The sequence below is a fragment of the Corvus moneduloides genome, chromosome 2 (genome assembly GCF_009650955.1).
Source record: "Corvus moneduloides isolate bCorMon1 chromosome 2, bCorMon1.pri, whole genome shotgun sequence".
Taxonomy (NCBI): Eukaryota; Metazoa; Chordata; class Aves; order Passeriformes; family Corvidae; genus Corvus; species Corvus moneduloides.
Genome location: NC_045477.1, coordinates 115,404,517 through 115,431,261, shown reverse-complemented (window position 1 = coordinate 115,431,261; position 26,745 = coordinate 115,404,517). Strand labels below are relative to the sequence as shown.

At 44.5% G+C, this 26,745-nt stretch overlaps 1 protein-coding gene across 1 annotated transcript in view; it reads right to left on the bottom strand.

Annotated features, from left to right (window-relative positions):
* Window positions 1-26,745, bottom strand: part of TSPAN7 (tetraspanin 7) — an 84,276-nt gene that overhangs the window by 51,297 nt on the left and 6,234 nt on the right. The gene's annotated exons all lie outside the window — the stretch shown is intronic.

Below are 26,745 nucleotides of genomic sequence, written 5' to 3'. Positions count from 1 at the left end.
CCAGGGCAGTGCTGTCCCACAGCTCATGGGCCTTTTGCATGGTACAGGAGTTGTTTTCTTAACACCCCAGCATTCATTCCAGCCCCCTTGGGGCTGGGAGGGTGAGGAAGGCATACACAATTCCCCTACTGTGGAGCACAGAGATAATTTCTTCTTATTAGAGAACTCTAAATATTTGGAAGTCAGCATCCATTATTATTCTGGAAACTTCACACGGCAATAGAAGATGGGTTGATTCTGGCAAAATTTCTTCATAGCAAAGGAGCATTATCAGGGAAGAACAGAGACATTTTTTGTGTTTTTCAGTGCAGTAATGCCAATAGATATATTACAGACAGCCAGACAACTCAGCTATCTCTAAGGGAGAAGAAGGGAAAACTTTAAAATGTGAAAATCCCAAATGAATTGCATTCAGATATGCCCCCTCCTCTCGTAGATGAGCCTGTGAAAAAGATTGCTGATAAAAATGGCACAGAACATCAACTGAAAAATAACCATTAACTCATATTCAGCTGCATTTTCCAGATGTCAATACAACTTCTGTGACTTCTCTTCCCTGAAATGGCTTTGGGAGAATGGAACAGAGAAAGGAGAAAAAAGAGAAAAGGGAAAAAAAAATTGTCCTGGAATTGACTTTGGGAACAAATGCTATGTCAGCTGGAAGAAAGCCAAACTTGAGTTGAAATAGCACTTTGCTATATTCAACTCTACAGATTTTTTCTGACTGGAGATGGCTCCACTCAAGGACATTGCCATAATAATTGGGAACATGCTGATATCTGCATCAGAGGCTCAGTCTAGTCAGAAGTTGAAGTATGAGAAAGAGGCAGTGAGATCATGCTTAAGGATCTAGGAAGCTTGCAGTCAGGACAGCATTTTGGGGAAGGTTGCCTGTTTAATTCCAAAATATCCTCCTAAGCTTGCTGAAAATACTGGGAAACAGTAAGCTGATCCTTTGCTCAAACACTTGTCTCAGAGCAAACCCAAGCTACCCACTTCACTTGATTAAAATGTAGTTAACTCACAGGCTTTGCTCAGGCAGTATCACAGACTATATTTGTTGGCCTGTTGCTGGGACAGGGTGATTCCTTCACCTGTTTATCAATTTGCACAGGTCACTGAATCACAGAATCACAGAATGAACTTGGTTGGAAAAGATCTTTAAGATGATCTAGTCCAACCTATGACCTAACACTTCCTCATCAACTAACCCATGGCACTGAGTGCCACGTCCAGTCTTTTTTCAAACACGTCCAGGGACGGTGACTCCAACACCTCCCTGGGCAGATGATTCCAGTGGGCAGGTCTGGTTATGGCTGAAAGATTAACTTTCAAATAGCAAAAATTATTTTTATGAGAGAAAACCAGAAGGCCTAACAAATAACAATTTGAGTCACGCTCTCTTCTTGCCATCAATTTGCACAGTGTTGGGAGAAGCAGAAAGGGAAGATGCAAAACAGAGATGATGCACAGATTTGTGAGAAATTACTCATCAACCCAAACCCCAATATGCAGCAGGGCCAAGAGGAATTTAATTTCAAATGAAAAATGTCCAGTCACCAGCACATAAAATTGCTTCACAAGAAGTGACATTTCCAGTTGCAGACTGTGTTCTGCTTAGGCACATAAAATCCATTGTATTCCTCTTCCCCTTGGTATGCAGTGCACACATGAATGGGAATTGCTGCTGCAGAAGCTCATTTGCTCTCAGGGTTGAAGGTGATCACATTCCTCCTAATTATGCAAGAAAATTCCACTGACGTGGTGATTGTTGCGACAAGAACAAATGTGTAATGCATGGCAACAACAGTGCTTTGGGACTGCAGCAGATCACCCTACTCTGTTCAGAGGATGCTGGGACCTCTCTTCCTGATACTGAGTTCCAAATGCATCAGACACCAACCAGACCCAGCTGCTATTTCTGCCTTGCCTCGCTTGCTGTGATGTGGCTTCCTTTCAGTTTGCTTCCCTGCATCCATCACTGATGAAGGAAAAGAGGTAACAGGATTTACAGCATGGCTGTTCTAGTTCTGCGCACAGAATCCACATTCCCCCTAGAATACAAGAAATAACTGGTTTTCTGTTATTTTCCCCTTTGTTCTGAAATTAGGAGTCACTTCTATTCCTTCATAACCCAGGAAGATAAGGGCTTGCTCTGCCATCATGTGTGTTGGTTTAGCATGGCTTCAGGATACAGTATTCACTGAATTTGTTTTGAACCAGGCCTTCATCCAAAATGTTCTTCAAGTAGAAGAATTTCCTCTTTTCCTAATATTGGCAGCAACATAGGCAGTATCCTGCAACACTCACCATACCAAAAGCTGGTGAAACTCAAGAAGAAAGCAAGACTTTGCTTCTAGCACATACCAAAAGAACCAGGGAACTGGGATGGAGAAAACAGTTTTCTTTAGGAATATACTGAGAAGTTTGTAACTGACCCTGACTCTAGCTGTGACTGTCTAAATCTAGAATCAGATCTTTGTCTTCCAGGACAAGCGGGCAGACAGTGGGAGGCTCAGAGGAAAATAATAGTACAGTACAAGAAATGGGCATCTTCATTCATGCCATGGCACTCCCCAGGATACCAAGGTAGGAACTGCTTTGTCCTGTTCCTAACTTGGCTCACACAAATGGTCAGGCACTCGCCCTGGACAGTGTCCAGCAAGCTCCTCCTGATCTTCATTTTCCTCACTTGAAAGAGTTTGGCACCACATGAGTTTATGTGCAGAGAGGGTTTGCAGGCAGCCATGCAGATGGCCCTGAAGCAATCAAAACCTTTCCTCAGCAAACCACATTTGCTCTTGCAATGTTACATTTTCTTTGCTGTCTCCACCAGGGACTGATTTGACCTGACATATGACCTGCAATCCTCACAAAACTGCCTTTTCTCTGTTCTGCGTTTTCCTTTCGGGGTGACTGTTTGATCTTACCTTTACACAGGAGTCTCCAAGGGCAGAGGGCAAAAGGGAACTGCAGGAAGGATGGAGGAGAGAAAAGTCACACCAGCATGTGGACAGAGCACAGACTGCAGACAACAGCAGAACAGTCAGACCTTTCTCTCGCTGGTGGGGACAACTCACATGGCAGAAGGTGAAAGTTGATGCTGTTGAACTTTAGATTAATCACTGGCTGCCAGGAGAGGAGCTGGAGTAGCCTGGCCCTGACAGTGTGGAGCACAAGGAAATAGTCAAGGGCGCTGGTCTCTCCTGCCATGGGGATGTGCTGCATCAGTGGCCCCGAAAATGGGACCATGGCACAACAGACTTGGAAACTGCTGTGGTTAAAGCAAGGAAGGATGTAAAATGACAGGATGTAAAACCAGCACTCTTCACTTCCCAGAAAACCACAGAGCAAACCCAGAATATCTTGAACAGGAAGGTACTCAAGGATTCGGTATCAAAATTACCTCATAATGTTAAAATGTCTTTCCTTCTCCCTGAAGGCTGCTGCTGTCTCACCAGCAGAGCAGGCGAGGACACTGCACTCGTCTGCACATCCCCTCAGCACTGAGAATGCATCACTGCATCATTTTAGGAGAAACACACAGCATTAGCATGCCAGGTCTCAAACAAGCAGCCCTTTAGATTTACTGCAAAACCAGCCTTTTTGGTTTAAAGCAACAGCACTTTGGGAGCTTGTCATTCATGTGTTTCCAAGAGCACGTGCCATTCCCTAAAAAGCTGAGCTGGCTATTGCTTCAGAGGCACCTCTTCACAGGCCATATTCCCACAATATACTTCACATTTCTCTGCCCACATGAAACCCCCCTCTCAGCCTGGAAGAGGGCAGGCACCAGATGCTTTCAATGCAGCTCTCTGTTTCCTAATGCAACATTTCACAGCCAAAAACAAACCAGCCCCAAACAACTCACTGGTTTATAGGTACTGCACATCCTATCTGTTTCATCACCTAAAGGCAAGCTCTGTGCTGCAGAAATAGTTACACCTGTAAAGAGAAATGTTCACTGGGGTAAAGAAGTGCAAAGAAAAAGTAAAGAGGGCAGGGGCTCTCGTAATGAAAGAGCTCTGGCACGTCTCCTCCTTGGTGGCTTGGCCCCCTGAGCAGAATACAAATGAAGAGCATCACTGACAACCCAGTCTAACATCTCAGTCCCCTTTACAAGCCATCCATTCGGCTCACGGCACAGAGACAGTGCAGGCATTGTCACAAATACACTGGGCACAAACAGGCTGAGAGGGAGGCCCACAGACAAACATCACCCTACTGAGACTGAACACAGCCTTAAAAATATACTAACAGATACAGCTATTAACATGCCTGCACAGAACAGAGTATGGGCAGAGCACTCAAAGTGCTTTTTCATTCCTCATCCTCCATTTCGAGCTATAACGTCACCCTGTAATTAGCTGAAATAACCTCTATTCTGTTCAACTTCACCACTGATGAGAGGCTCACAAGAAGCATGAATCTTCAGGAAAGGTTTAAAAATACACCCAAATTTAACAGCAATGACAAGAGAGATAAAGCACTTGCTTTTTCTTTGTGTTTTGGTTAGGTTTTTTTCTTTTAATCTTACAAGGGCTGATTAGCAAGGTTGTCACCAGTTTGGTTTTGCAAACTAGTTCATAAGAATGAAGTGGGAATAGACTCATCCTAAGTGGAAAGAGACTTTTCCAAAGCTTCAGTTCTAAGACAAAAGGACCATCCATTGCTAGGAAATATATGGGCATTACATTCTTAAACAAAGGTACATTGTAGAATCCAGAAACACTTAGCTTTAAAATGGATTAAGGACAAAAGATCTACCATCAAGGCAAAATAATTAGCATAGCAGAATTTCCATAAGAAATAAAAAAGTTGAGGATATCATATATTTTTACTGACTGATCATCCTTGCAAAAAAACATGGGTGGGAACTAACTGTGGGCAAATAAGGGAGCCTACATTTCAAACAGCAGATTTTTCACAAAGTTTTTTTTCCCCACCTCTGTTACTCTGTGAATATCTGATTCACTGGGCCTTTTGTGTTTTTTCTTTAATTAAACATTTCAAGCCATTCACCACATCTGACTAATGAACCCTGCATATTTCATTCTTGTTTTGTGTGCAGATGGGTTGTAGACACAACTGTGAGCACTGCGGCTTATGATGCATAAAAAACAAATGTTGGTTCAAAAAGTAAGAAAAAAAATCAAATCTAATGTTTCAGTTTCAGAAGGTTGTGAGAAGAGTACAGTCTGAGTGCTGGGGAAGCTCAGGCTGTCAGAATGCCAGGAAAATCTCCGAGAGTCGTGTATGAAGATGCAAAAGATAAATACACTGGGATAACAAAATCATTATAGGCAGGATTTGTTCTTATAAAGAAAATGATGGGCTGCACTGGAACAGCAAACTGTTCTGAAGCCCAGTTCATGTTCTCTAGGTGCCACATTTACACAGACTGTAATGAGAAACACAGGCTTAATTAAGCTTTTATTTAAAGAAAGAGCTGATAAAACATGAAAAAGAGAACCCCACATCTCTGGAATGCATTCCCCCTTCTCTTAGCTTTGCTTGCTTAAAAATCAAACACAGAGAAGATTAATTTATTGGTTGGAACATAAAACAAATTAAATAAATAAACAGCTTGTCACTCTGGCTTCAGAGTGAATCTAGTGGAAAATTTTTTTCCCAGGAAACCTATTTTGGGAAAGCAATAAACCACAGGGAAGGGAAAAGGCTAGGGAAAAGGCTAGAGAAAAGGCTAGAGGCATTAAAAAAAACCCACCTGGAGACTCTGTGCTATTTCTGATGTTATTGAGGATTTTTTTGGGAAGGAGCCTGCAGGAGCTCTACACTCCAGCCCTCCTACAAGAGCAGCCCACAGTCCTCAGGTGCCTGGGCATCTCACTGCTCCTCCAGCCAAGCAACCACACTGCTGTTCCCATCCAGATATCCATTGTCTGTGCTGTTTTTCTTCAAAAAGAACTTTTTTCCTATATTATTTCACTCCTGATCTGAATGACTACAGAAAGGCAGTGGATTCCTCTGCAAAGATACAAACCAATGAAGTTATGCTTAGGCTTGATGGGATTAAATCACTGGTGAAGCGTTCAGTTCAAGCTGCACCATTACAGCCCACCCCTGTGAGGAGGTGAGGAGCAGCCCTCTTCTGCTGCCAGCCGGGACTCCAGAGTGGGGAAAATTACTATACACAGCATAGAAAATGTTTCCTTTGGCAGCAGTTATGAAAATGCCATTCATCCTGTACACAGCCTGCATGCTCCAGCATAATAAAGAGAGTGATTGAACAGTCTTTTAAGAAGTTTACTGGGTCACATTTCTCCTGGACTAAGGCCAGCGCTCCCATTATTCCCCAGCGCTGGGTGCACATCACACAGATCCTTTACTGGTCTCAACCCTTGTCTGTTACTGATGCTGACAGTGCCTGAGAACAGAAATATGAACCCTGACATTACTTCTAGTGTAATGTCTTGTGCATGCTTCCAGAGGTTGTTGAAGGTAAATTAATAAGCCTGCCATCCTTGCTTCCTAGGTGTCCAAATGGCCAAGAGAAGTGGAGCCTGTGCACTTATATCTGTGTCATCCAGCACAGGTTTGCTCCCAGTCAAGACAGCACACACCATTCTTCATAGGTTTGCAGGAGAATGAGAAGCAAAGTAGAATCCAGTGAGGGGTAGGATAATGTGAGAGCTTGATTATGCAAGCCATTACAGCTGATGGCACTAGTCCTGTGAGGACAGACTACGGCAGGGACTAGAGTTTGGCAGAGAAGTGCACTGACAGTAGATTGTACTTCCCAGCTAGACACTTGTGCAGCTTCCTAAGGCAGCCAGTCCTCCTCTCACCACAGTCAAGGAGCCACATTTTCCAAAAAAACATTTAATGCAAGATGCTGTGGGCAGGAGCCCGGGCAGGGGCACTGCTGTTCCCTCTCCACAGATGAGCCCAACGCCTTGAGACAATCACCTGCTGCATTCAGGGGTTCTCCTGAGAACCAGCAAAACACAGAGACGTCAGCAGCTGCACAATCACTGTCTGAAGCTCTCTAGGTCAACAGGAACTGCTAGTAAGCAATTTATCTTTTGCAAAATGAAGCAATTTCTTACAAAAGACTGAAAACCAGAACAAAACAACTAATTTTTTCCTTCTCCTTAGCTGGAGATTGGATTTCCTACCTGTTTAACCTACAGTTCTTCTAGAAAAGTTATTTTCTGCTTTTATTTTTTAATGATTCAAACATTATTTTAAGACTAATTGAATTTTTCAGTGCTTTGAGTACTAGTTCTTAAGCAAATCTCATCAAGAACCACAATTCAACAAGCATTTCCATAAACTGAGGGGTAATAAAGCTCTAGAGAATGGCCTGTGCACATTGGGAATCAGCAGCAGTCACAAATCCAGAGGATGGTGGGAGCAAAGAAATGACCATAAAACCCAGCCTCTGATTCATCCAGCCTTCCCCTGCACAGTATCCCCGCTGGCTCACTGGGCATCGTGGGCAGAGAAGAAATTGCAGCACAGCTCCTTCAGGAGTGCTTTGCTGCACACTTGGTTTGGTGACTCTGTAGGGCAGAGTGGCTTCCCCAGCCCAGGTCTGAGCACTCAAGACCTCAGCTGGGCCAAAAAGCTGTCCCTGCATAAGCAGAAGGCACCCATGGAAGGTAAGGCTCTACAGGACATAAAATAAACAGGCATAGAGGTACATTTGTAAAGTCTGGCAAAGACTTCCACTCCTCACTGCCATTAGACTGATGGGCACAAGTACAAGGAGGTATTCTTTATGCTGCCTGGATCTGGATAATTCTGCCCAGAAGGTCCATCTGTGGCAATTTTAAATCATTTCAGATGTAAAAGCAAAGACAGGAAAGTAAGGGGGGAAATAGCAGAAAAAGAAAAGAGGGAAAGAGCCTTTGAATCTCTCCTATTAATAGTGTTAAAAAGCCCAGATAGCTTCATTTCAGACCCAAGACATAACTTACTGTGTAATAATGGCACTGTCACTGTACTTTTCACAAAGGGCCATTTTGTACCAGTGAAATGTGCCCTTGGAGGCATTACTGAAAAGCCTGCAGGACAGGAGGCTCACTCCCTCATCTTGAAGAAACTTTCATCCTGTGAGCCTTTGACTGAGGTAGCTATGCACAAACTTAGCAAAATTATGTGCCCTCTTTTGTGATGCTCTTGCAGGGGCTGTAAATCAGCAGTGCACACACTTGACTAACACCTCACCTAATACCAGGGAGGCAAACGAGCGGGACTTGGCTTTTGCAAGAGGCCACGAGCTGCTGAGAGCAGCAAAGCAAGGACATTCTGACAGTGGTGCTGGCATCTCTGGAGGGCAGTGAGGTGCCCAGCTCTCACTGTGATGGCCAGTGGAAGTGCAGGCTCTCCTCAACATCCTTCTGCAAAAACCTCTTGGCTCGTGCAGCTCCAGAAGCAAAAAGCCTCCTTTCCTGTCTGCTGCATGAGCAAGGAGCAACTTTGAGCCAGAGATCCCTCCAGAAAGTACCTCAGAGCTGGGAGAGCTCAGCTCCAAACAGACATCCTCCCAAAGAGATTTAAAACCAGACATGTGTCCAGGCAAGAGGCAGCATGACAGATGCTTCATGGATTTTCTCATTGCTCCGAGTTACATTTTTGAGCCTCCCATAAGCTTTCCCTGCTGGGATCTCCACTGAAAACTTGGCTGTGAAGAGGCTGCAGCTGCGTGGGACTGCACTGATGCCTGGCAAAACCCCCAACTCCAGGGCAAGGATGCAAAAACCAGAAAGAAATGTAGACATGCACTACAGGCACTTGTGATGTGCCACTTCTCTGCTTCACACTGCAGCAGCTCAGTTCTCTGGTGTTCCCAGAGACCCACCAAACCCTGCCAACATTCTCCTTTTCTGCTTGTCCACTGGTACAACCCAACAGTGTTTCTGCACTGCCATCAGCAGTTGTTCCCAGAAGAAAATCCAAGCCAATTTTGACATGTCTCCCACAAAAGAGGTAATTTTAACCACACGGGGTATGCTATAGGCAGCATTTACATTCGCACAGGCTTAAACAAGCAGAGTGCAGTTTCCAGTACATGCAGATCAAGCTGTGGTAAAAATTTAAGCTTGTGACACTTGTAGAAAGGAAGGCTGGACTGATAAGTGGTGACTCAGACAAGCTGGCACTGAGGAGCAAGATGACAGAACATTTAATTAACATTAACTTTCTACTCTCTTAAATAATCATTACAATCTTGCAAACATGCAAGAATACAGCGTTCATTTTCTACGTACAAGGCTGCCCCTGACATTTTTCCAAGCCTCACTTCCCAGTTTCCATTAAAAACAAGTTTACCTACTGCATCATCAGATGTTCTGCTGACAACAACATTCTGCTCTGAGCACTTCTTTGTAGCTGCAGGACGTATTAGCCAATTCCTCTGAGTCACTTCTAGCGGTGTCTCACTCTATCAGCAGCACTGATTTGTGTGAGTGCCTGTTTGCTTGGCTGTCCTCCAACCACACCAGCTTTTTCTGACTAAATCTCCTGGTCTCTTTCTGAGTAAACAGGAGTCAGGAGGCTCGCAGAAAGACTTCTTCCTATTGGGAGAGGGACTCATCAAAAAATTCCTGGAGACCTTCTTCAGAACTGACTTGGAAGAAGGAAAGAAAAATGGACAGGGAAAAGAGAAAATGTCACTGTAAGAGTCTTAGCATCTTTGTCCCCTTATGAAATTCTCAACCTTCCAAATTTGGGTGGTGTGTGGAGGTAACCAGTGCTGACCCTGACTGTTGTAGCACACTTCCAGAAAACACACAACTAAAAGAAGTGACTAAAGTTACAAAAAGGCATTTTTATGTGCTAAGCTGATCCACTAAGACACTGGATCAAAAAAAATCTGCCCAGACAATTTGAACTCCTGTCATGCTTTTTGGTCACTGTCTTTTCCCCGCTCCTGCACACAGCCCTTGCTTCCCATGTTGGAACAAAGATTTACCACTAGCAAATATTAAGGGCTTTTGGAAGAGATTTGCCTCCTGTTTCCCAAGCTGAGCCATTTGCAAGGTCAAGCAGGCCCAAGCACCCATCTTTGTGTTTGAGCATCTGCTCTTACATCGGTCAGTCCTCAAACACAACGGCCCCAATTTCTCCAGCAGCCACCACTTGGGTAAAATAATGAGTGTCAAATGTTTAATAACCAGACGGGAGCATCAGCTCCGGGCACTATTCGGACAGGTCCCTTGGGCCGGGACCCTTCTGCAGCCCTTGCAGAAGCAAGTCACCTGTTAGTGCACAGCGACTGGTAACAGGCATTGAGCAGCAATTAACAGTTTGCTGAAGGAAAGGCAGCTGTAGCAGGTCCAGGACACAAAGGAAAGAGATGCTTTCCCTCCCTCCTGGGACAGGGAAGAAGCAGAAATCTCCGGTGATTTAAAAGAGCAAACAGCAGCCAGTCGAAGTACCTCGGAGAGCCCTGTTGCAATGGGGAAAAGGTGTCTTGGCCAGGAAAAGCAACCTTAGAAGAAGTAACTTCCCACCAGGCAGTGCTAATTCCCTGATGGACGCACTGTAGGGAAAATAGGAAGCAATCCCATCTCTCCTCCGTTTTCCCCAGGGCATCCTTTCCATCCTCCGCGTCTCAGCGCCCCGCGAACGCTTCCTCCCCGGAGCTACGCTCTTGCTTACCGCATTACCATCAGCAGGAAAATCTGGGTTGTTTATTGTCCCTCTCAGGGAGGGCGATCCCGTATTAGAAAGATTAAGGTCAGCCTGCGAGCGCGTGACAGGATAATCTGCTGCGGGCGCCGAAGGGGCTGTGACAGAGCCACGGCGCAAATCCTGCCCCGCTCCGCACCGCAGCAGCTCCTGCCCGCCCCGGGCACCCCCGGTGCTGCTGCCAGGGCGTACCCCCACAGTCACATGCCATAAACAACACCCCGACGCCGAATCTCCACCCAGAGCCCTGCGGGGTCTGCATGACCTCCACGGGGTGCTGGACTTTGATGCTAATACCAGCCCACCCAGCCCTTTCCCAGCAAGACACAACATTTCTGTCAAAATATGCCGGTATTGCTTTGGCATCCCCTCCATCTCCCCAGAACTGTGCAATATGCTCTCCTGTACCTTCTGAACAGCTTGTAAGCCAAGCTCCTTTTCTAAATGTTAAACAAATTACACTGGAAAAGTCATGAATGATTCCAGTGAAGTGTGTGTGGCAGGGAAAAAACCCCTTTATTTTCTGAGAACAGCAGCTGTTATTTGTGTCCTAAAGGAATAAGCAACCCTTCTGTACATTTTGGGAAAGCAGAATCATGACTTTTAGATACTGTTGTTCACCTCATGAAACAAAAGGAAATTTAATTTCAGGCTGAATAAGGTAACTAAACACAGACCATATTTTAAAGCACAGCAGCATCAACAGAAAAAACCCCAAACACAAAACCCCCCCAAACCAAAGACTTGTTTCTTGTCCAGAATATTACTTTACTGCTGACTCAGGGCAGAAACATCAAGCTATTCTTACCCAGCCTGGTCATGGTCATTTTCTTCAACAGCAAAGCAGAATTTAAGTTTCTGGATGCTCAACAACTGCAGCTCACAGCATTTCTAGTATTTTGCAGGCAAAGCCACAGGATTTCCCTTGCACAGTGTCCTGACAAGAGGCCTGACAGTGCAAGAGCTCTGACAGTGCAAGAGCTGCCCGACATGCAAACCAGGCACACTGTAGGCAGCCAACACAGTGTCCAGGTATCCACAGTGTGAATCCCCTCTATGCTGGTGGTGGCTTTATTTCTTTGATAACTGATGGTCCCCACCCTATTTAGATCACCCTCTTCATCATCCTTTCCTCCACTGCCTCCACTCGCAGGGGAGACCCCAGCCTGCAGCTCTGGTGCACTCAGGGGCTGCAGCGCTGGTTTTTAGCAACCATTCTCTCTCTCCTGCTCTTGTTTCATGGGTGAGCAGCAGCTTTGAATGCTTGTCTTCCCTTCAGACACTTAATTGCTTGATGTATTGAGAAACTACATCTTAAAATTATTACGCCGCTCTGTATCACTAGGTCTCCATCTCCCAGCATCAAAACCCGTCATGCACAATCAAGCCAAAGGAATCTTTAATTGTGGCATCACAAGGAAAGAAGTAAGAACTCTATAAATTAAGAAAACTGCTCATATTGCAGCAAGTTCAGAATGGTTGGTACTTTTTGTCTCAGCCTTTCTTCTTTAGAGCTAAACACACTTTTCCCAGACCTGTCTGCTACCGATTTTCCACCAGTACCTCAAGTGAGGAAACCACTCTGTTCTTTCTCAAAAGCCCAGCTTTATCACAGATTCTGTACCTAACAGCGAGAAAAAAAGAAAATAAGTCTTAGTGTGTTTTTGAAATCAGCACAAATGCAATTAACATCTAAGTAAGAAAACCTCATTAAGTAAATCTTTATGTCTAGAAATCCAACCTGTTGTGATTCTCCTTTTCCAATCCCCCTCCTTGCCTCCCCTCTAAGCTAGCAAAGCCAGCTAGAATGATTAGAATGATGGTGCACAACAGTTGGCGTTTGGTGCACAAAATAGCCCCTCCACTCCCAAACCACTCCCATTTCTGAGGGCTGTGGTGAGATTCTGGGTATGCCAGGTATCTGCTTAGCACCAATCTCAGGGCCAAATTTTCTTTTAAGACCCACTGCCTGTAGAAAACGATGAGTTCGCTCTGCCAAAGGTAACTCGAAATCCAATCATCTCCACTATACAGAGAAATACAGGAGTGTCAAGTGAGAAAAAGGAATGGAGCCCCCTTGGAGAGAATCACAGCGACCGCTGAAATATTAATGAAACTCTTTATTTGAGAGAGTCTAAAAAGGACTTTGAATAATGCATTGCAAGCAACGGTACATCAGCACTGGCTTTTTTATCTGAGAGGCAGCTGGCATTTTAAAAATAGACAACTTTCAACTTGATGGGGGTAGCTCACCAGTGGAGGAAATTATCCACAAATGCACCATCATTTAAGAGAACAAAGCAGACAAACAAGCAGAACACAAAGAAAGTTCATTAATACAAATGTTCTGAAGCAGTCTTCTTCTGTCAGCACAGACTTGCCCACCATAAGCCAAACTTCACTATTGTTGGGTGTCTCAACATATTCTGTCTCTTAATGTCACCAGAAAAGTCTCTTTAAGCTACTCCACAAGAGGCATGGTCTGGCAAAATCTAATGACTGGCACTTGTAAACAAAAGAGATGCTCTGTCCCACCCAGGCAGCGCATTAGTTTCCAAAACTTATATTTAAAAATAGAATTATTAGTAATACTGGCTTTTTAATTCAATAGAAGAAAAAGAAGTGGGAGAAAATGGAATTTTAATAGGAATGGGCTGGAAAATAAGACCATTGGAGCTTGCTCTCCTGCACAGCTGACTGGACACGTGGAGCCCCTTGGCTTTAGGATTGCACTGAAGGCCCCACTCCCACTGCACAAACACCTTTAGCACAGTGAACAGACACATGGGATGCAGCCAGTGAAGTGCTTGGCTCCTTGGGGGTTCAGTGTTCACACTTATTAACAGCAATGTGACTGATGGACAAAGATGTTGCTGTCGCTGGCTTTGTGACAAGTCCTCCAGAAGGTGACGCAAGTTCTTCCAGCCAGAGAGGTTTCCTGAGTATCCTTGACATGCACTCCCTTTCCCTGCACAGAAAGTTTTAAAATACAGTCACCCAGGTGTATCCAAAGCTGTGGGGCTGGACTCAAGGCACAGGTGACATTGTAGCGACAATGTTCATGGCCAATGCCATTAGCACCATTGATTTTTTGGTGAAACCACTGTGAATCTTGATGCCACCAAGAGTCACAACATTACAAACCTGTTTGGGAAAGGGAGAAATTTCCCTCTCTGCCCTCAGTACCACCTCCTCTCCCACCAGTCCCTCTGGTTCTGCTCCAGAGACCAGCCTGCAGATAAAGGGGTTTTATGCCATGATGGCAAGCTGAAAAGAAGCACAGGGATGTCTTCCCCTACCCATTCCCAGGAGTTCTTCTATCCCAACACAATCCCCTCTGAGACACACTGATCTCACAAACTATCCATTTCCCCCTTTGCCTCCCCCCACCAAAGAGTGGGGTCAGTGGGGCAGCAGCTCCTCATCCTGAGGCACAGAGATCTGAAGGAGGAGCAGAGAGGGGCATGAATAGGCCCCACAGTGAAGCAACAAACCCAGTGATATCCCAGAAGTGAAATGTCCCAGAGAGCAAGTGCACAGGGCCATAAAACAGAATGCCCTGCCAGCCTTATCTCCCCTTTCACCTTCCTGATTCATTCTACCTAGCCACTTACTTATTTTACTGCCCAAAAATTGACTGGTTGGCTGCCTCAGTTACCTGTTTCCCTTTGCCCTTCTCTTTTCCATTAACTTCTGCCTTCCTTCTCCATACATCCCCCTTCTCTCTTTCTGTTAGCCCACCCTTTCTGCTTTGGCATCTTTGCCTGCACAACCAAATTTTGTCACTTGTTGGTGTCCACATTTCACATAGCTAGAAACGGGCAGCCGACAGCACCAACACCCACACTCACTCCTGGCAGGTGAAGCTGCCTGAAGGAAGAAAAGCCCAAAAAAGACAGGAGGAATTCCCACCCCAAAGGCATTGCATGCTATTGTGGCCTTAGAGAAACTCTGAAAATGGTATTAGGGGGTGAGGGGCAGAGATCCCCGATGTAGCCTTGCTCCCACCCTGCACCGGGGGGTAAGCAAAGGGCTGCTGCCCCACCAGAGCCACCTGGCACCCCGAGACCAGCAGCATTCACTGCCTGCTGCTGGAGGACAACACAGGAGCACAGGAGGCAGCCCTGGGCTCGACTTGTTTGTTTTCAAGATGATCTTTGCCTTGCCTGGGCACAGGGGGAGACACTTGGACACCCCTCACACCACAGGGTGAGCTACACCACAGGCAGACTGCTCACACCACCACCTCGGGAATACCTGGGTGGTGCTGCCAATAATCACACAGCGAGGGACAATGGATCTGTTCACAGGGAGACTGTGCTGTCCTGGGGGGGTTAGTTGGGAATGAGGTGACAGGAGAGGCACCAGCACGCAGAGAGAAGTCAGGAGTGCAGCCCAGTTTGTACTCCTGACATCTCTGTGTGTGCTGGTACCTCATCTGATGCCATTCCCTCCTGTGTCAGCATGCAACGCACCAAGGCATATGCTTTTGCACCTTACCTTACACTTTCCTTTTTTTTCACCTCCCCTCACCCCTTCCCCTCCCTTTTTTTAATGCAATGCAGCCTGTTTTTCTTTTTTCTTTTTTTTTTTCTTTTCCCTGCACACTGCTGAATGTAGGAAAAAGTCAAACCAGCACAGCTGAAGGGCAGAGCAGGAGGGTGTGCAGGGTGCGCAGTGCTGCCCGAGGCACAGGTGCTGAGGAGGGCAGGGCAGTCAGCCACACCAAGCATGCACAGTAAATAACTGCAGCCTCATTGGCAGAGCATTACAAATCCCAGATACAGCTGGCACAGGATGGATTTAGCATGGTTGTGCTACTCAGCATTGGTATAAACCCTCCATGCCCTGCAGCTGGATCCCCTGCCTCTGCAGTGCAGTTGCCCCCTCTCTTGTTTTAGCAGTTCCCAAGAGGCAGATCCCTGCCAAAACATAACTCTCCCAAAATGATGAACAAGGACAAAAGCACAGGGAAAACAGCCTCCAGTGAGGGCTTGGATCCCCAGACTGTACCACAGCCTAAAAATCCCAGCATGTGGACTTCTGACAAGCTGGGCAGAGTTTCAAATAGAGGGAGCCCTCAAAGGGGAAGGAAGGTTTTTCTAAACCAACACAAAAACATATGGTAAACCTTTAAACTGGGTGGGGGGGAAATAGCAAAAAGAGAGAGAGATGGATTTCACCAGTTTAAAAAAAATGCAAAGGGGAAGGGCAGGAGCGCACGGTGTTTAGGATGAGGCATTCTCTGTGGAACAGGTCATAAATTCAGAGGGAACCTGCTAGTTAGCCAAAGAGAAGTATTAAAAACAGGATAACTGCTTCTGCTAGAAGCATCAGAAGCAGAGTGAACTCTGAACTTTGGGATTATATCCAGGATGTTCAATATCATTGCCGTTGTTAATATTTAGGTTAGATATATACAAAAGTACCATTTTATCATTAAGTGTTTCAAGACAAACTGTTCACCATTTGCCTTCTACTTCTAAAGCTGGGAGCCTCAAAAGTGCAACCCAGGTGTGCTGTAGAAACACTGGCAGGTGTATCAGGAGCAAAGACATCTAAAACTTCATTACTGTGATATTTGTGAGCAACTATGTCCCTTCATAAAGAGAGTTTCAAAACAAACAATGCTAGGGTTTTTCTTCCTTCAAATACCTACATCATCAGATTAAGTTAGCTAAATTCTTCCAATTTTTCTGTATGAATCATCTTTCATGTATTGTTTGCTGGAATAGAAAGCATAGTAAAATCTTCTGTCTCTACAGGCCTCCTCACCTTCCCTGACCAACTTGAAATATGCACTAATAATGTGAAAATCTGCATCTTCCTACAACAGGAAACAAGTACAAACACATTTTACAGTCATCCTGTGGTTTTCTTGCCAGTTTCAAAGTCAGGTAGAAAATTCATGGTTCATTGTAACAGTGAGCCAGAGACAAGGCCAGCAATGGATAGTGTTATGACAAGGATATTTTCCTTCCTAAGGAGGTAATGAACTGCCTTTTCCTCTGGCAGTGCTTGCCAAACCCATACAAAAGGAACCTGCCAATTTCTATCTGTCTGCAAGACTGGTCTATGAGGTCAAAGTATTATTATAAAGATCATTTTGCCTGTTGACTTGTGATATACACACAGATCTTTGAAAAGGACAGAAAGGTACCACACTTAAACTCTGGTGTGGAGTTTTGGGAGGAAGGTGGCAGTTAACTTTGGAATCTGTGTAAGCTCTACCACCCTTACATCATTTCTTAGGTAACTTGTCATGTCCATCAAGAAGAGATTTTATATATAGCAGCCTGTGTATGAGCAGCAGGCAAATTAGTCTATGGAATAGCAGGGGAAACAACTTCCTCACCATCCAGCTCCTGCTCTCCCCACTGGAGCAAGGGGGGAAAGAGCAGGTTCCTCCTGCTAGAGAGAAACCTGATCTGGACCAAATCCATTTGTTAGTGGCTTTCCACCCCCTCCTTTCTCATCAAGCCACTAACAAATTAATGAGCTGTTTCTCAAGAGCAGAGCTTAAGGAGGGAAGTGCAAGAGAGAGTTATCGTTAAGTACTTTGATCCCTTCAACAGCTTAGGTACAAAAGCAGGTGTCCCTCCTTTGCTGAAGGAATGCCATGGCACATGGAGAATAGGAGAACCAGAGAATACCCCGTTGCCACCTCCATCAAGGGTAAGTGCATTTGACAGTTCTGCACAGCCATGTATTCCATATCTCCTGGAGAAAGTGGGGATAAACTTACCTTTCCTTCTCTTGAAAGACCAGCAGTGTGTTTCTAGTCCTGTCTCCACACACAAGGTTGTTGGTGAAAATGCTTTTAAGTGGATAGAGAATCTGACTTTACCCTAGATTCAAGCAAGTTTATGTACATGAGCCAGGGGGAGAAGAGGAATTTTCACTGCCTTACTTGGTTTCCTCTTCTTTCCCAGGGCATTTCAGAGGCATTCCTCATGGATCTTTTCCTAACACATTGCCAACATTTTCTGCTTATGCTCAAAAGACACGTATCAAGACAGTAGGAACTACGGTCACCACAGTGATGTAGCACTAGGAAAGTGCAAAATCCATAAGGCAAGTTGTGAGACAAATCCTTCCAGGCCAGGCTGAGAAGAAGGGTCTTCCCCTTGCTCAGCTGCCCAAGGACAAGGGCATATCCTGACAGATCTCCTTAGGTCATCTTCCTAAGATCTTCCACATCATTCTCTGGGCACTTGCAGTGTGTTTTATCTACTACAAGTTATTATCCTGCTGGTGAGAATGGAAGTCAGAGGGTGGTCAGGCACTGGAAGAGTTTGCCCAGAGAAGCTGTGTCTGCCCCAGCCCTGGAAGGGTTCAAGGCCAAGCTGGATGGAGTTTTGAGCAACTTGGTCCAGCAGGTGCTTGGCAGGGGATTGGAACTAGAGGATCTTTCAGGTTCCTTCCAACTCAAACCATTCTGTGATTCTATGGTTGTATCATCCCAGGACTGATACAAGCTCTAGCTGCCCTACAAAAAGCAAGGACTGCTTAGCCTCTGTCCATGCAGGGGAAGGAAAGGGATTTAAATATCAGAACCAAATGAAATGTTATCTTCTAAACTGAAAGCTTCTAGGACAGCAACAACAACAAAAAGCAAAAAAAACCCCAACAAAGTGATGAATTTCCCATGACTGTCTGATAGTGAATTTTTCAGTAAGAAGTTTCTCACATTTTTATTCATGTTGTGTCTTAGAGTCAAGAGGAGACAGGTACCATTATATACTGTAAGAGTCCTCTGAAAGGCCTTATGTGCCAAATTTTAATCACGTGGCCATGTCTAGGATCTCTTGGCCTTTTCCCACTGGCACCTGGACGAACATCCAATATAATACAGTACACAAAGCAAAGGTGGCTGTGGCTAAGCCTTGGTCACCTTAGCAGAATCAAAGTTTGGGCTCCACAGACTGTGTTTAAGATCACAGCTTTCTTCATTCATGCTTTTTCCCTGTCCCCTTGGAGATGTGCCCACTGCTACAGATGAAAACCAGGTCGAAGCATAGGAGATGCTGCCAGCCCAGCTTTAGGAAGAAACTTTCCCAGAACATGATCTCTGCAGGGCAGCCACTTTCTGACACATCCCCCTCCCCTCTTTGGCCTTTTGCCTATCATGGTACCCAAGTATTTTAGTGCAGGAACAAAGCTAGCAGGGGAAATATTGGTCAAATCATCTATGATTAATTCTGGTTTTCTTCCTTCAGTTTTGCATTAGTTACTCCATTTTCAGGCCATCCTGTGGTAGAGCACACATGGTAGCAAGATTACATCATGGACCTGGCTGCTGTCTTCTGTGTGTTTTCTCACAAGTACTTTTGACTACAGGATAAGCCAAAAAAAAAAAAAAAAAAAAAAAAAAAAAAGAGAAAACTAGCAAGCACAGTGATTTTATCCAAGAAGAGGTATAATTTCAATATTATTGATCTAGCCCAACATGAACTTGATTTTTACATATGCCAAGACTTGGAATAGAGAATACCAAAAATCAGATCTCTGCAATTCCAGTGCCAGCTGTGTTTCCTCCTGGGAAGCAGGAAGCATTCATGATGCAATCCAAAACACATATGTAGATAACACTGACTCCTACCCCTGTGATCCTTCCTGTCCTCGCTTGCATGGGCCATCTGTTACTGCTTAGCAGGCAGCCCCACTAGACACTTGATTGGTACAACTTGCTTGAAAAGTATGAAATAAACTGCCAGGAAAAATGGCATTAGGAAGTCTTTCCTAAGCAATTTACCATTTGAAAAGTGTAATTTAAACTGCACCACATAAGGTGATAAAAGAAAACAAAGCATGAACCAAGCTGCAGAGCAATCTCTGTCCCTACATGATACCCACTCAGGGGGAAGGAGAAGTGGGAAACCGAAACCATGCTGTGGCTAACCTGAAAATTCTCTCTGCCTAAAAGCAGCATGGTCCAGGAATGCCAGAGAAATTAATTACCTTCTGCTGAGTCCCTGCTGAGCCCTTTGCCCTCTTGTTCACCAAGCCATAGGAGAGGATAAGAACAAAACAGTGACTGCCCTAAGCCATTCCGCTCTGCTCTCAGCCTGACCAGCTGGGCAATAGCCATTACAAGGGATTTTAGACAGAACTGCACAGGACCATCGGAAGAAAACCAGCCTGTCATTCACCCACTCAGATTCAAGATGCACGCTAGGATGAATGATCACATCTTTCCATGAGCTGTCACTGCCTACACCCACCAAACACCAAAATACACCTTAATCCAGGCTAGTGAAAAGCCTTAATTTAACTCTGACACAAAACCAAGAGCAGCCAGCATTAACTTCTTCCAGAAGGGTCTCACTGGGATGTGGGAGAAACCACAGGCTACAGAATAGGCTCTCAGCATGAACAAACTCCCTTCTACTTGAAGAAATCCCCGAATAAAATGTGTCCTCCAAGCAGTAAGTTGCCTGAAATCCTTTCCCTTATTACCTCTTCTAGCCTTAAATGGCAGCTTGGAAGCCCACACTGTGTTTCCCAGCACAACCTCTGCCCCAGTAGGTGCTAGTGCCCTTTTCCTGTGCTAAAGCAGAGTCCTGAAAGCTGCATCCCCACACAGATGGGAAGTTCTTTGTAGCTGTCTGATAACAATTTATCAAACAAAACTGTTAATAACTCTGTTGTAATATCCACTGCATGAGTAAACTAGAGACAAACTCTTCTTGAGCTAAGAAGTCAACCCAGTTCCTAGAAGCACTTGACAATCCCACTCACAAAATCTGGCAGAATCCAAAAAAGACAAAATTCTACATACTGGTCTTTAACCAGAGCTCCATGTCAGCAAAATCTTCCTCCATGTCTTCATGTCCACAGCAGGGTAAGAGTAAGCAAACCACCTTGTTCTGGAGGTCACCACTTAAACCTGATCCTGCTTGCCACACTTGGAACATACCGTGGAGATAACAGATCGCTGGCACTTAGCACAAAGAGGATGAGGACATTCTTAAGCAGGCACACCGAGTCTCCTCCATAGGGAATTGTGTCAACATGCTTGTGCCCCAGCCAAAAAATCTTCCAAAATAAAGGTGAATATCCATCTACAGAAATGTGCACCTCTTTCCCTGAAGGAAAACTATCCTCCCTATGCCCTGCATGACAGGATTTTTTTTTTTCCCCCCCACAAAATGGCTTGCCTGATCTAGGAAGACAGGAAAGTTGCATGGATCATTCCCAGCTGTGGAAGCTCACTCATCTGGGGCTTGCTCTCATGCACCAGCAGCTCACCTCCCTCCCCCAAGATATTGGGCAGCCTGAAATGCTTTTTCCAGAGCAAAAATACAGCTTCAGAATAAAGAAGCTTCATGGTGCATCAATTTCATAGCTCAGATACAGCCAGCTGCTCCATCATAGTCTGTCTCCACAAGCAGCATTCATTTGACTTCTCAGAAGCATTCCTATACTCTACAAGTAACATCAGGTAACACTAATTTTTAATTCAGTTTGCTATTCCTGCAGTTGAAATGATGCAGATGTCAAAGTGAGTGCTACAACATAATAATTATTACAGTTAGGGACCTAAAATAACTAACTCACAGCTGTGCCACATCTTAGACATATTGCCTGACTTGCATCAGTGGCTCAGTCCATCAAATGGACACTCCAGCTATTATTCTTTAAGGACTACCACTGGTAAATAAATCCAAAGATTTAGTTTTGCCCTAAGAAATTACACAGTGCTTCTTAAGAACAGAGAAAATATAACATACAGCTTTCACTGTTGTAAAAAAATACCACCTTTTCAACATACAGGGTGCAGCAGGGGTCCAGTTTTTTCTGAATTTAATCCAGACAGCGTGCACTCTGCCATGCCCTCTGATGCCAGCCATAACACCCAGCATTTATTCATCCACCAGCTGGCTCATGTGTGGTCTTGCACTACACCATCTCATCAACACTTGAATAAGTCTTTTGCTCTTGTATTCTTTCAGTTTAGGCTTTGTTTTCATAGAAGCTGCAAAATTTTAAACACAATTCTACCTCTTTTAGGGTCCATCTAAGCTTCAGTGGAACTACCACACCAGAGGATCAAACATCTTCTTATAAAATGATTTTGTGCTGCAAAGCCACGGGGTAACCAAAGCAAGTCTAGAGACCAGAGGCAGAATTTGACTTGACAGTGGAAAGGGAAAAAATTTATCCTGTTGAGATATCCAGCACAAGAATGATAAACCCTCCCAGCCCCATGTCTATAGAAAGTCTGTGGAATCCAAGCCAGAATAACTTTCTGTTTCACCAAACCTGAATATTAAGCACAGGTGAGTTCCAAAAACCATTGCCTGACTGCATAAGACAGTTTGGTCCTGTTTATTTCCCACTGCATTTAAGGAGAGCAAGATGATGTTGCAAGACATTTTACACCTTTCATATGGACCAAGCCAAGTCCACGTACATGTGCCCACCAACCAGAGCTGATGTAATTCTTCTTGAAATGTCCTTTTATTTGATATTCTTTTGCTTACCAGTATTGCACTAACATATGATGTAGAGCAAATATGTTTTCAAAAGGGAAATTTTACTGTCACACAGACTTGGGCTTGGGGCACAACTGATCAGCTGGTTAATGGTACTAGAAGAAAAACTGGGTAATTGGCTGTTCTTCAGTGATGAGGTGGCTCTTACTCTTACATCATTAATAACTTGATTGATTGCCAAAGAGCTTGGCATGAAATTCTTCTCTATATCCTTCAGATTTAAAGGTCTGCAATCTTATATATTTTTCATAATCAATAGTGCTGGAAAAATAGGAATTCACTTTGGTCTAACACCTGGCATGACACTGGAAAGCCAAGCACTTAATAAAATTAAGAGAAGAAATCAACTAAAAAAAAGAAGTGGTTGTGGTTCGGTTATATTCTTGACCATTTGAGGATTGCATTGCATTTGGGGGTTGCACTAGGGGATTGCATTGCTCTAAGAAACAGCCCAGCTTCTTGCTTTAATACTGGATATTCTTCATGGCACATGGATTAATCCTGTCTGGTTCCCCAGCAATCTGAGGTCAGTGAGCAGTGGGGGAAGGAACACATTAAATCTGATACTTCTGTTAAAAAATAGCTATGGTGCAGCATGCTCAGGTTTCTGTACAACAGGGACCAGGTTTGTTTTGTGTTAAAGAGTATTACATGCATGTCATGCCAGCTCACAGAAACTGAGGCAACTTTTCCATATCATTCTGATCAATTCCATGAGCTGAAAATTCTCTCTACCACAGACATACCTATTTTGAGTACAACCATCTCTTCACAAAACAACTAGCTGTTGCTTACAAAATACAAAAGTCCTGGGAGTGGGAGGTTTTATTTTTGTTGCTGGTTTCAGCTGAAAATTACACAAGTGCTGGATGAAATACTGTTTATTACCACACTGGATGGTCCAGCACATCCCCTGCAGTTTGTAATTTCACTGGCTGGTGAGCACAGAGGGACAGCTCACCCCACACCTGCCTGGTGGTGCTCTCCCTCTGGCCAGGAGGCTGCTGGCTGTCCCCTGGCTGTGGCAAGGACCACCCTGGATGGGTCAAGGAGCAATGGTCCTGTCTTGCACATCTCTCTGGTGAGAATGCCAGTAAACACAGCTGAGGGTGGGTGAAGTCAGTGCTGAGCAGGGGACAAAGAGCAGTGAGCTGCCCTTTCCATGCTGGGAGGAGGCTTAGTGAAAGCATTGCTTTAAAGTTGGAGACCAATGGGGAAAGGTTGAAAAAGGAGTCTTTTTTTCCATGAGGAAGTATTTATCTACAAGGCCATGGGCAAAAACAACAGTTGCCCCATCCTGCTGGTGAGAGTTTTGCACGAGTGCTCTGAAAGCTGCGCAGGCATCCTGCACACACTCAGTAAATGCAGCAAGGTCACGCTGCCTCCTGGAAAGGCTGTTATGTGTCCCCAGTCCTACCTGCCACGACAAAAATAAACCTGTAAGGTCGTCTCCATGAACTACATTTTTTTCTTTTTAAATGGTGTGACCTTCTGTTGGAAAATCCTGATTCAATCCCTTTGCATCAGCTCCTGTTTTGTGAGAACAGGTAGCAAGGATACTCCGAGACTTGGCTTGTATGTTCCAGGAAATAATGGGGAAACATTCCTGACAGTCAGATCCCCAACATCTTGAGGTCCTGGTTCTTTCTTCAGGAGTTTTTAAATCGCACTTGCACAGTAAAAGCAAAACCCTGAAGAGTGCAGGTGATGCACAGATGGCCTATAAGTTGTTCTGGGATAAGAGAAATCAATTTAAGCCCCTAGATTATTTGACCCACACGATTTAACTCAGCAGTTTTCCTGAAGTATACTGGAAAGAGGAACTCAGTTCCAGGTAACACTCAAGCTGCTCTCAACATTTACAAGAAACTGCAGCTTCAACTGACTCAAAGACTCAGCTATACAGAAAAGCAGCTCTAGCATAGCATCAATGACCTGAAAACACAGGAAATTCAGAAAAAAGTTCTCAAAAACATGCAATAATATCAGCTTCTGGTTTCCTCTAAGACATTATTTTGCAGGTAAATTGAATCATGCTCTGTCTGCAATCAGTGCACACCACAGAGCAATAAATGCTACATCCAGCACAGGGCAGCTGCACCAGTGAAAATGAACCCAGCCATAAGATGCAGCCATCAGGGAGAGCATCAAGGTACTGAGGGTCACCTATCTGTATTTGTTTCCTTTTTTTGTTTTCAAAGGGAAACAGAAGTGACATGCACTTAATTATGTTCCCATTCCAAGCCTAATTAGAGCCAGTTAGATGTTAAGTACTATTGAAGTGAAACAGGAGGATTGAGTTTCTACCTATTCTTCTATCTATTCTGTTAATGCATACCTGGAAAGTGTCTTCTCTTTTATCTTAACCTATTCTTCCAGGATTGAAAGGCACAACTTTCATGGCATATTTCTGATGTGTTGGCTGTCTTTTGATGCAGTGGTGGCTACAACAAATTGTAATGAAAATGCTTTGGGCAGGAGACTATTAGGGAACGCAGCAAAAATAATGTGTTCTCCATTGCAGGAAATTTGCAGCAATCGTCCATCTCAAATAGCTTTTGGAATTGACTTGGACATGTTTCCATAATCTGTTATGTCCTCCACCTTTTCTTTGGTTGAGGTCAGGGCAGAGCATCCAGACAGCCCCAGCAAGCTGCACACTGCCATTCACCTTTGAATTATCTTCCAGCATGGACAAGAATTCCTGTCCAGGTGTATATCCTTGCAGACTGCATGGGCCTGCAGACCACAGTTCCCCATCTCCTCCACAGAATTTCACCTCTGCCTGGGCTCCAAGCCTCAGACACAACTTTGAAGCCTTGGTACTGCCCAACTGCACTGATGCAACACATGCCATGACACAGCCTGTGGTGCCATAAACTGGGCTCAGCTTCAAGTCCAGAAACAAAAAAAAAGGATTTCAGTGCTACCTGGCATACTCAGGAAATTCTCATTTCTTTGAAAACTTCATTTTTTTTAGAATTTCCCAAATCACTAAGTTTTTATCACTGAGAAGACTACCTACATCAGAAATGTCAGGTTTTGATATAGCTCCCATTTACTTTCAGAAACATACAAAATGAGCAGTTTTTCATATTCTTTTGCCAAAAAATGCAAGAAATTTTCCAAACACTTCAAAGTTGCTTCCAGATGGAGGCCAACCCCTGAGAAACTCCGTCCAAATGATAACTGTTTTGAAAACTTATCAAATGACTAAATCAGCATGGCCTAGCTGAATCTTCAGTTGCAGGAGATGTACTCATGTCCTGCAGTAAGAATTTCTCATGTGCTGAGTTGCAAACGTGGTTTGCTGGTGGCATTTGGTGCCATTTGCTGTTCCTGTGCACTGCATCCTCTGAAGCAGTGCCCTTAATGTGGTCAGGAACAAGGTCCTGAGGAACTTGTCAGCTTCACTGACAGCTTCAATCCTGTGGCAGCAGCAGGTCTGAGCTGATCATTCCTGTTCAAAGGCATTAAGGCACTGAGTGGTTATGTGGATCAGATAGCAGGGGCTTCCTTCTCTTCCCAGTTTTAGGGAAATATAAATGCTCCTCTTTGTATGATATTTACAGAGTTTCTTTTTCCCTCTCTTCCTTCTCTGCAGCACCTTATAAGCATGCCAACCTTTTCCTTAGGTCTGCTCCCAAGATCCAGAGACTTCTGCAGATTAAGTCCATCACGTCATTATTCGCCCCATCCCATTCTCCTAGCAATTAAACTCTTAAAAGGGGCTAATTTGAATACAATAATAGAAAAAGAACATTTCAATTTGATCCGTCCAAATCCACATTCAGCTCAAACCAAACCCAACCTTTCCTCAAAGCTCTCAGCAAATATCTCCCAAAAATAAATGATGGCAAGACACAATTTCACCTTCTGCTCAGCCCAGGCTGTTGGTGGATGTGGTGAATCCTGCCTGGCTTTTGGGAGAAGGTCACTGACAGTATCACACAGTGATACTGTCAGCCACCAACTGAACTCAGCACAGATATTCAGGGAGATGGGAAAAGCAAGAAACAGAGAGAGAAGGGGGGCTGCTTGCTTCCTTTAAAGATTTTAGCACTGTCCCCATAAACACAGAGATGAAAAAAGCACATCTGGAAAACATCTTGGGAAACACCACGTGGAAATTACAGCAAAGTTAGTATCAACAACATTAATTTCCACTCTTTTATGGCAGCTCCTAAAAATCCTGTGTCCTACTCCCAGGGCTCAAAGAACCAGCTCAGCTATGAAGTAAAGATAATCCAGTAAGACACAAGTGTGCCATGCTTTGGAGTCCCTTCAGTGCAAGGGAAATTCAAATGCTTCCCTCTCCTAACCCAGAACTGTTACAGAGACAGAACATATCAGCCATCTGCCCACCACCATGAGAGAGAGCTAAGATGGAAAGAAGCCTGCTCTGCCCATGTGAAGGATCTCTTCTCTGCAAGATGATGAAACACTAATTAATAGAAATAAGCCTAAAGAAGTAACATTATGCAAATAAAAATGTCCATACAGTATCTGTCATCTGCTCCCCACAGTCACTTCTGGAGTCCTGCATTCTGTTCTAAAGATTCAGACACCGAGGTTTGCAAGGCACTGA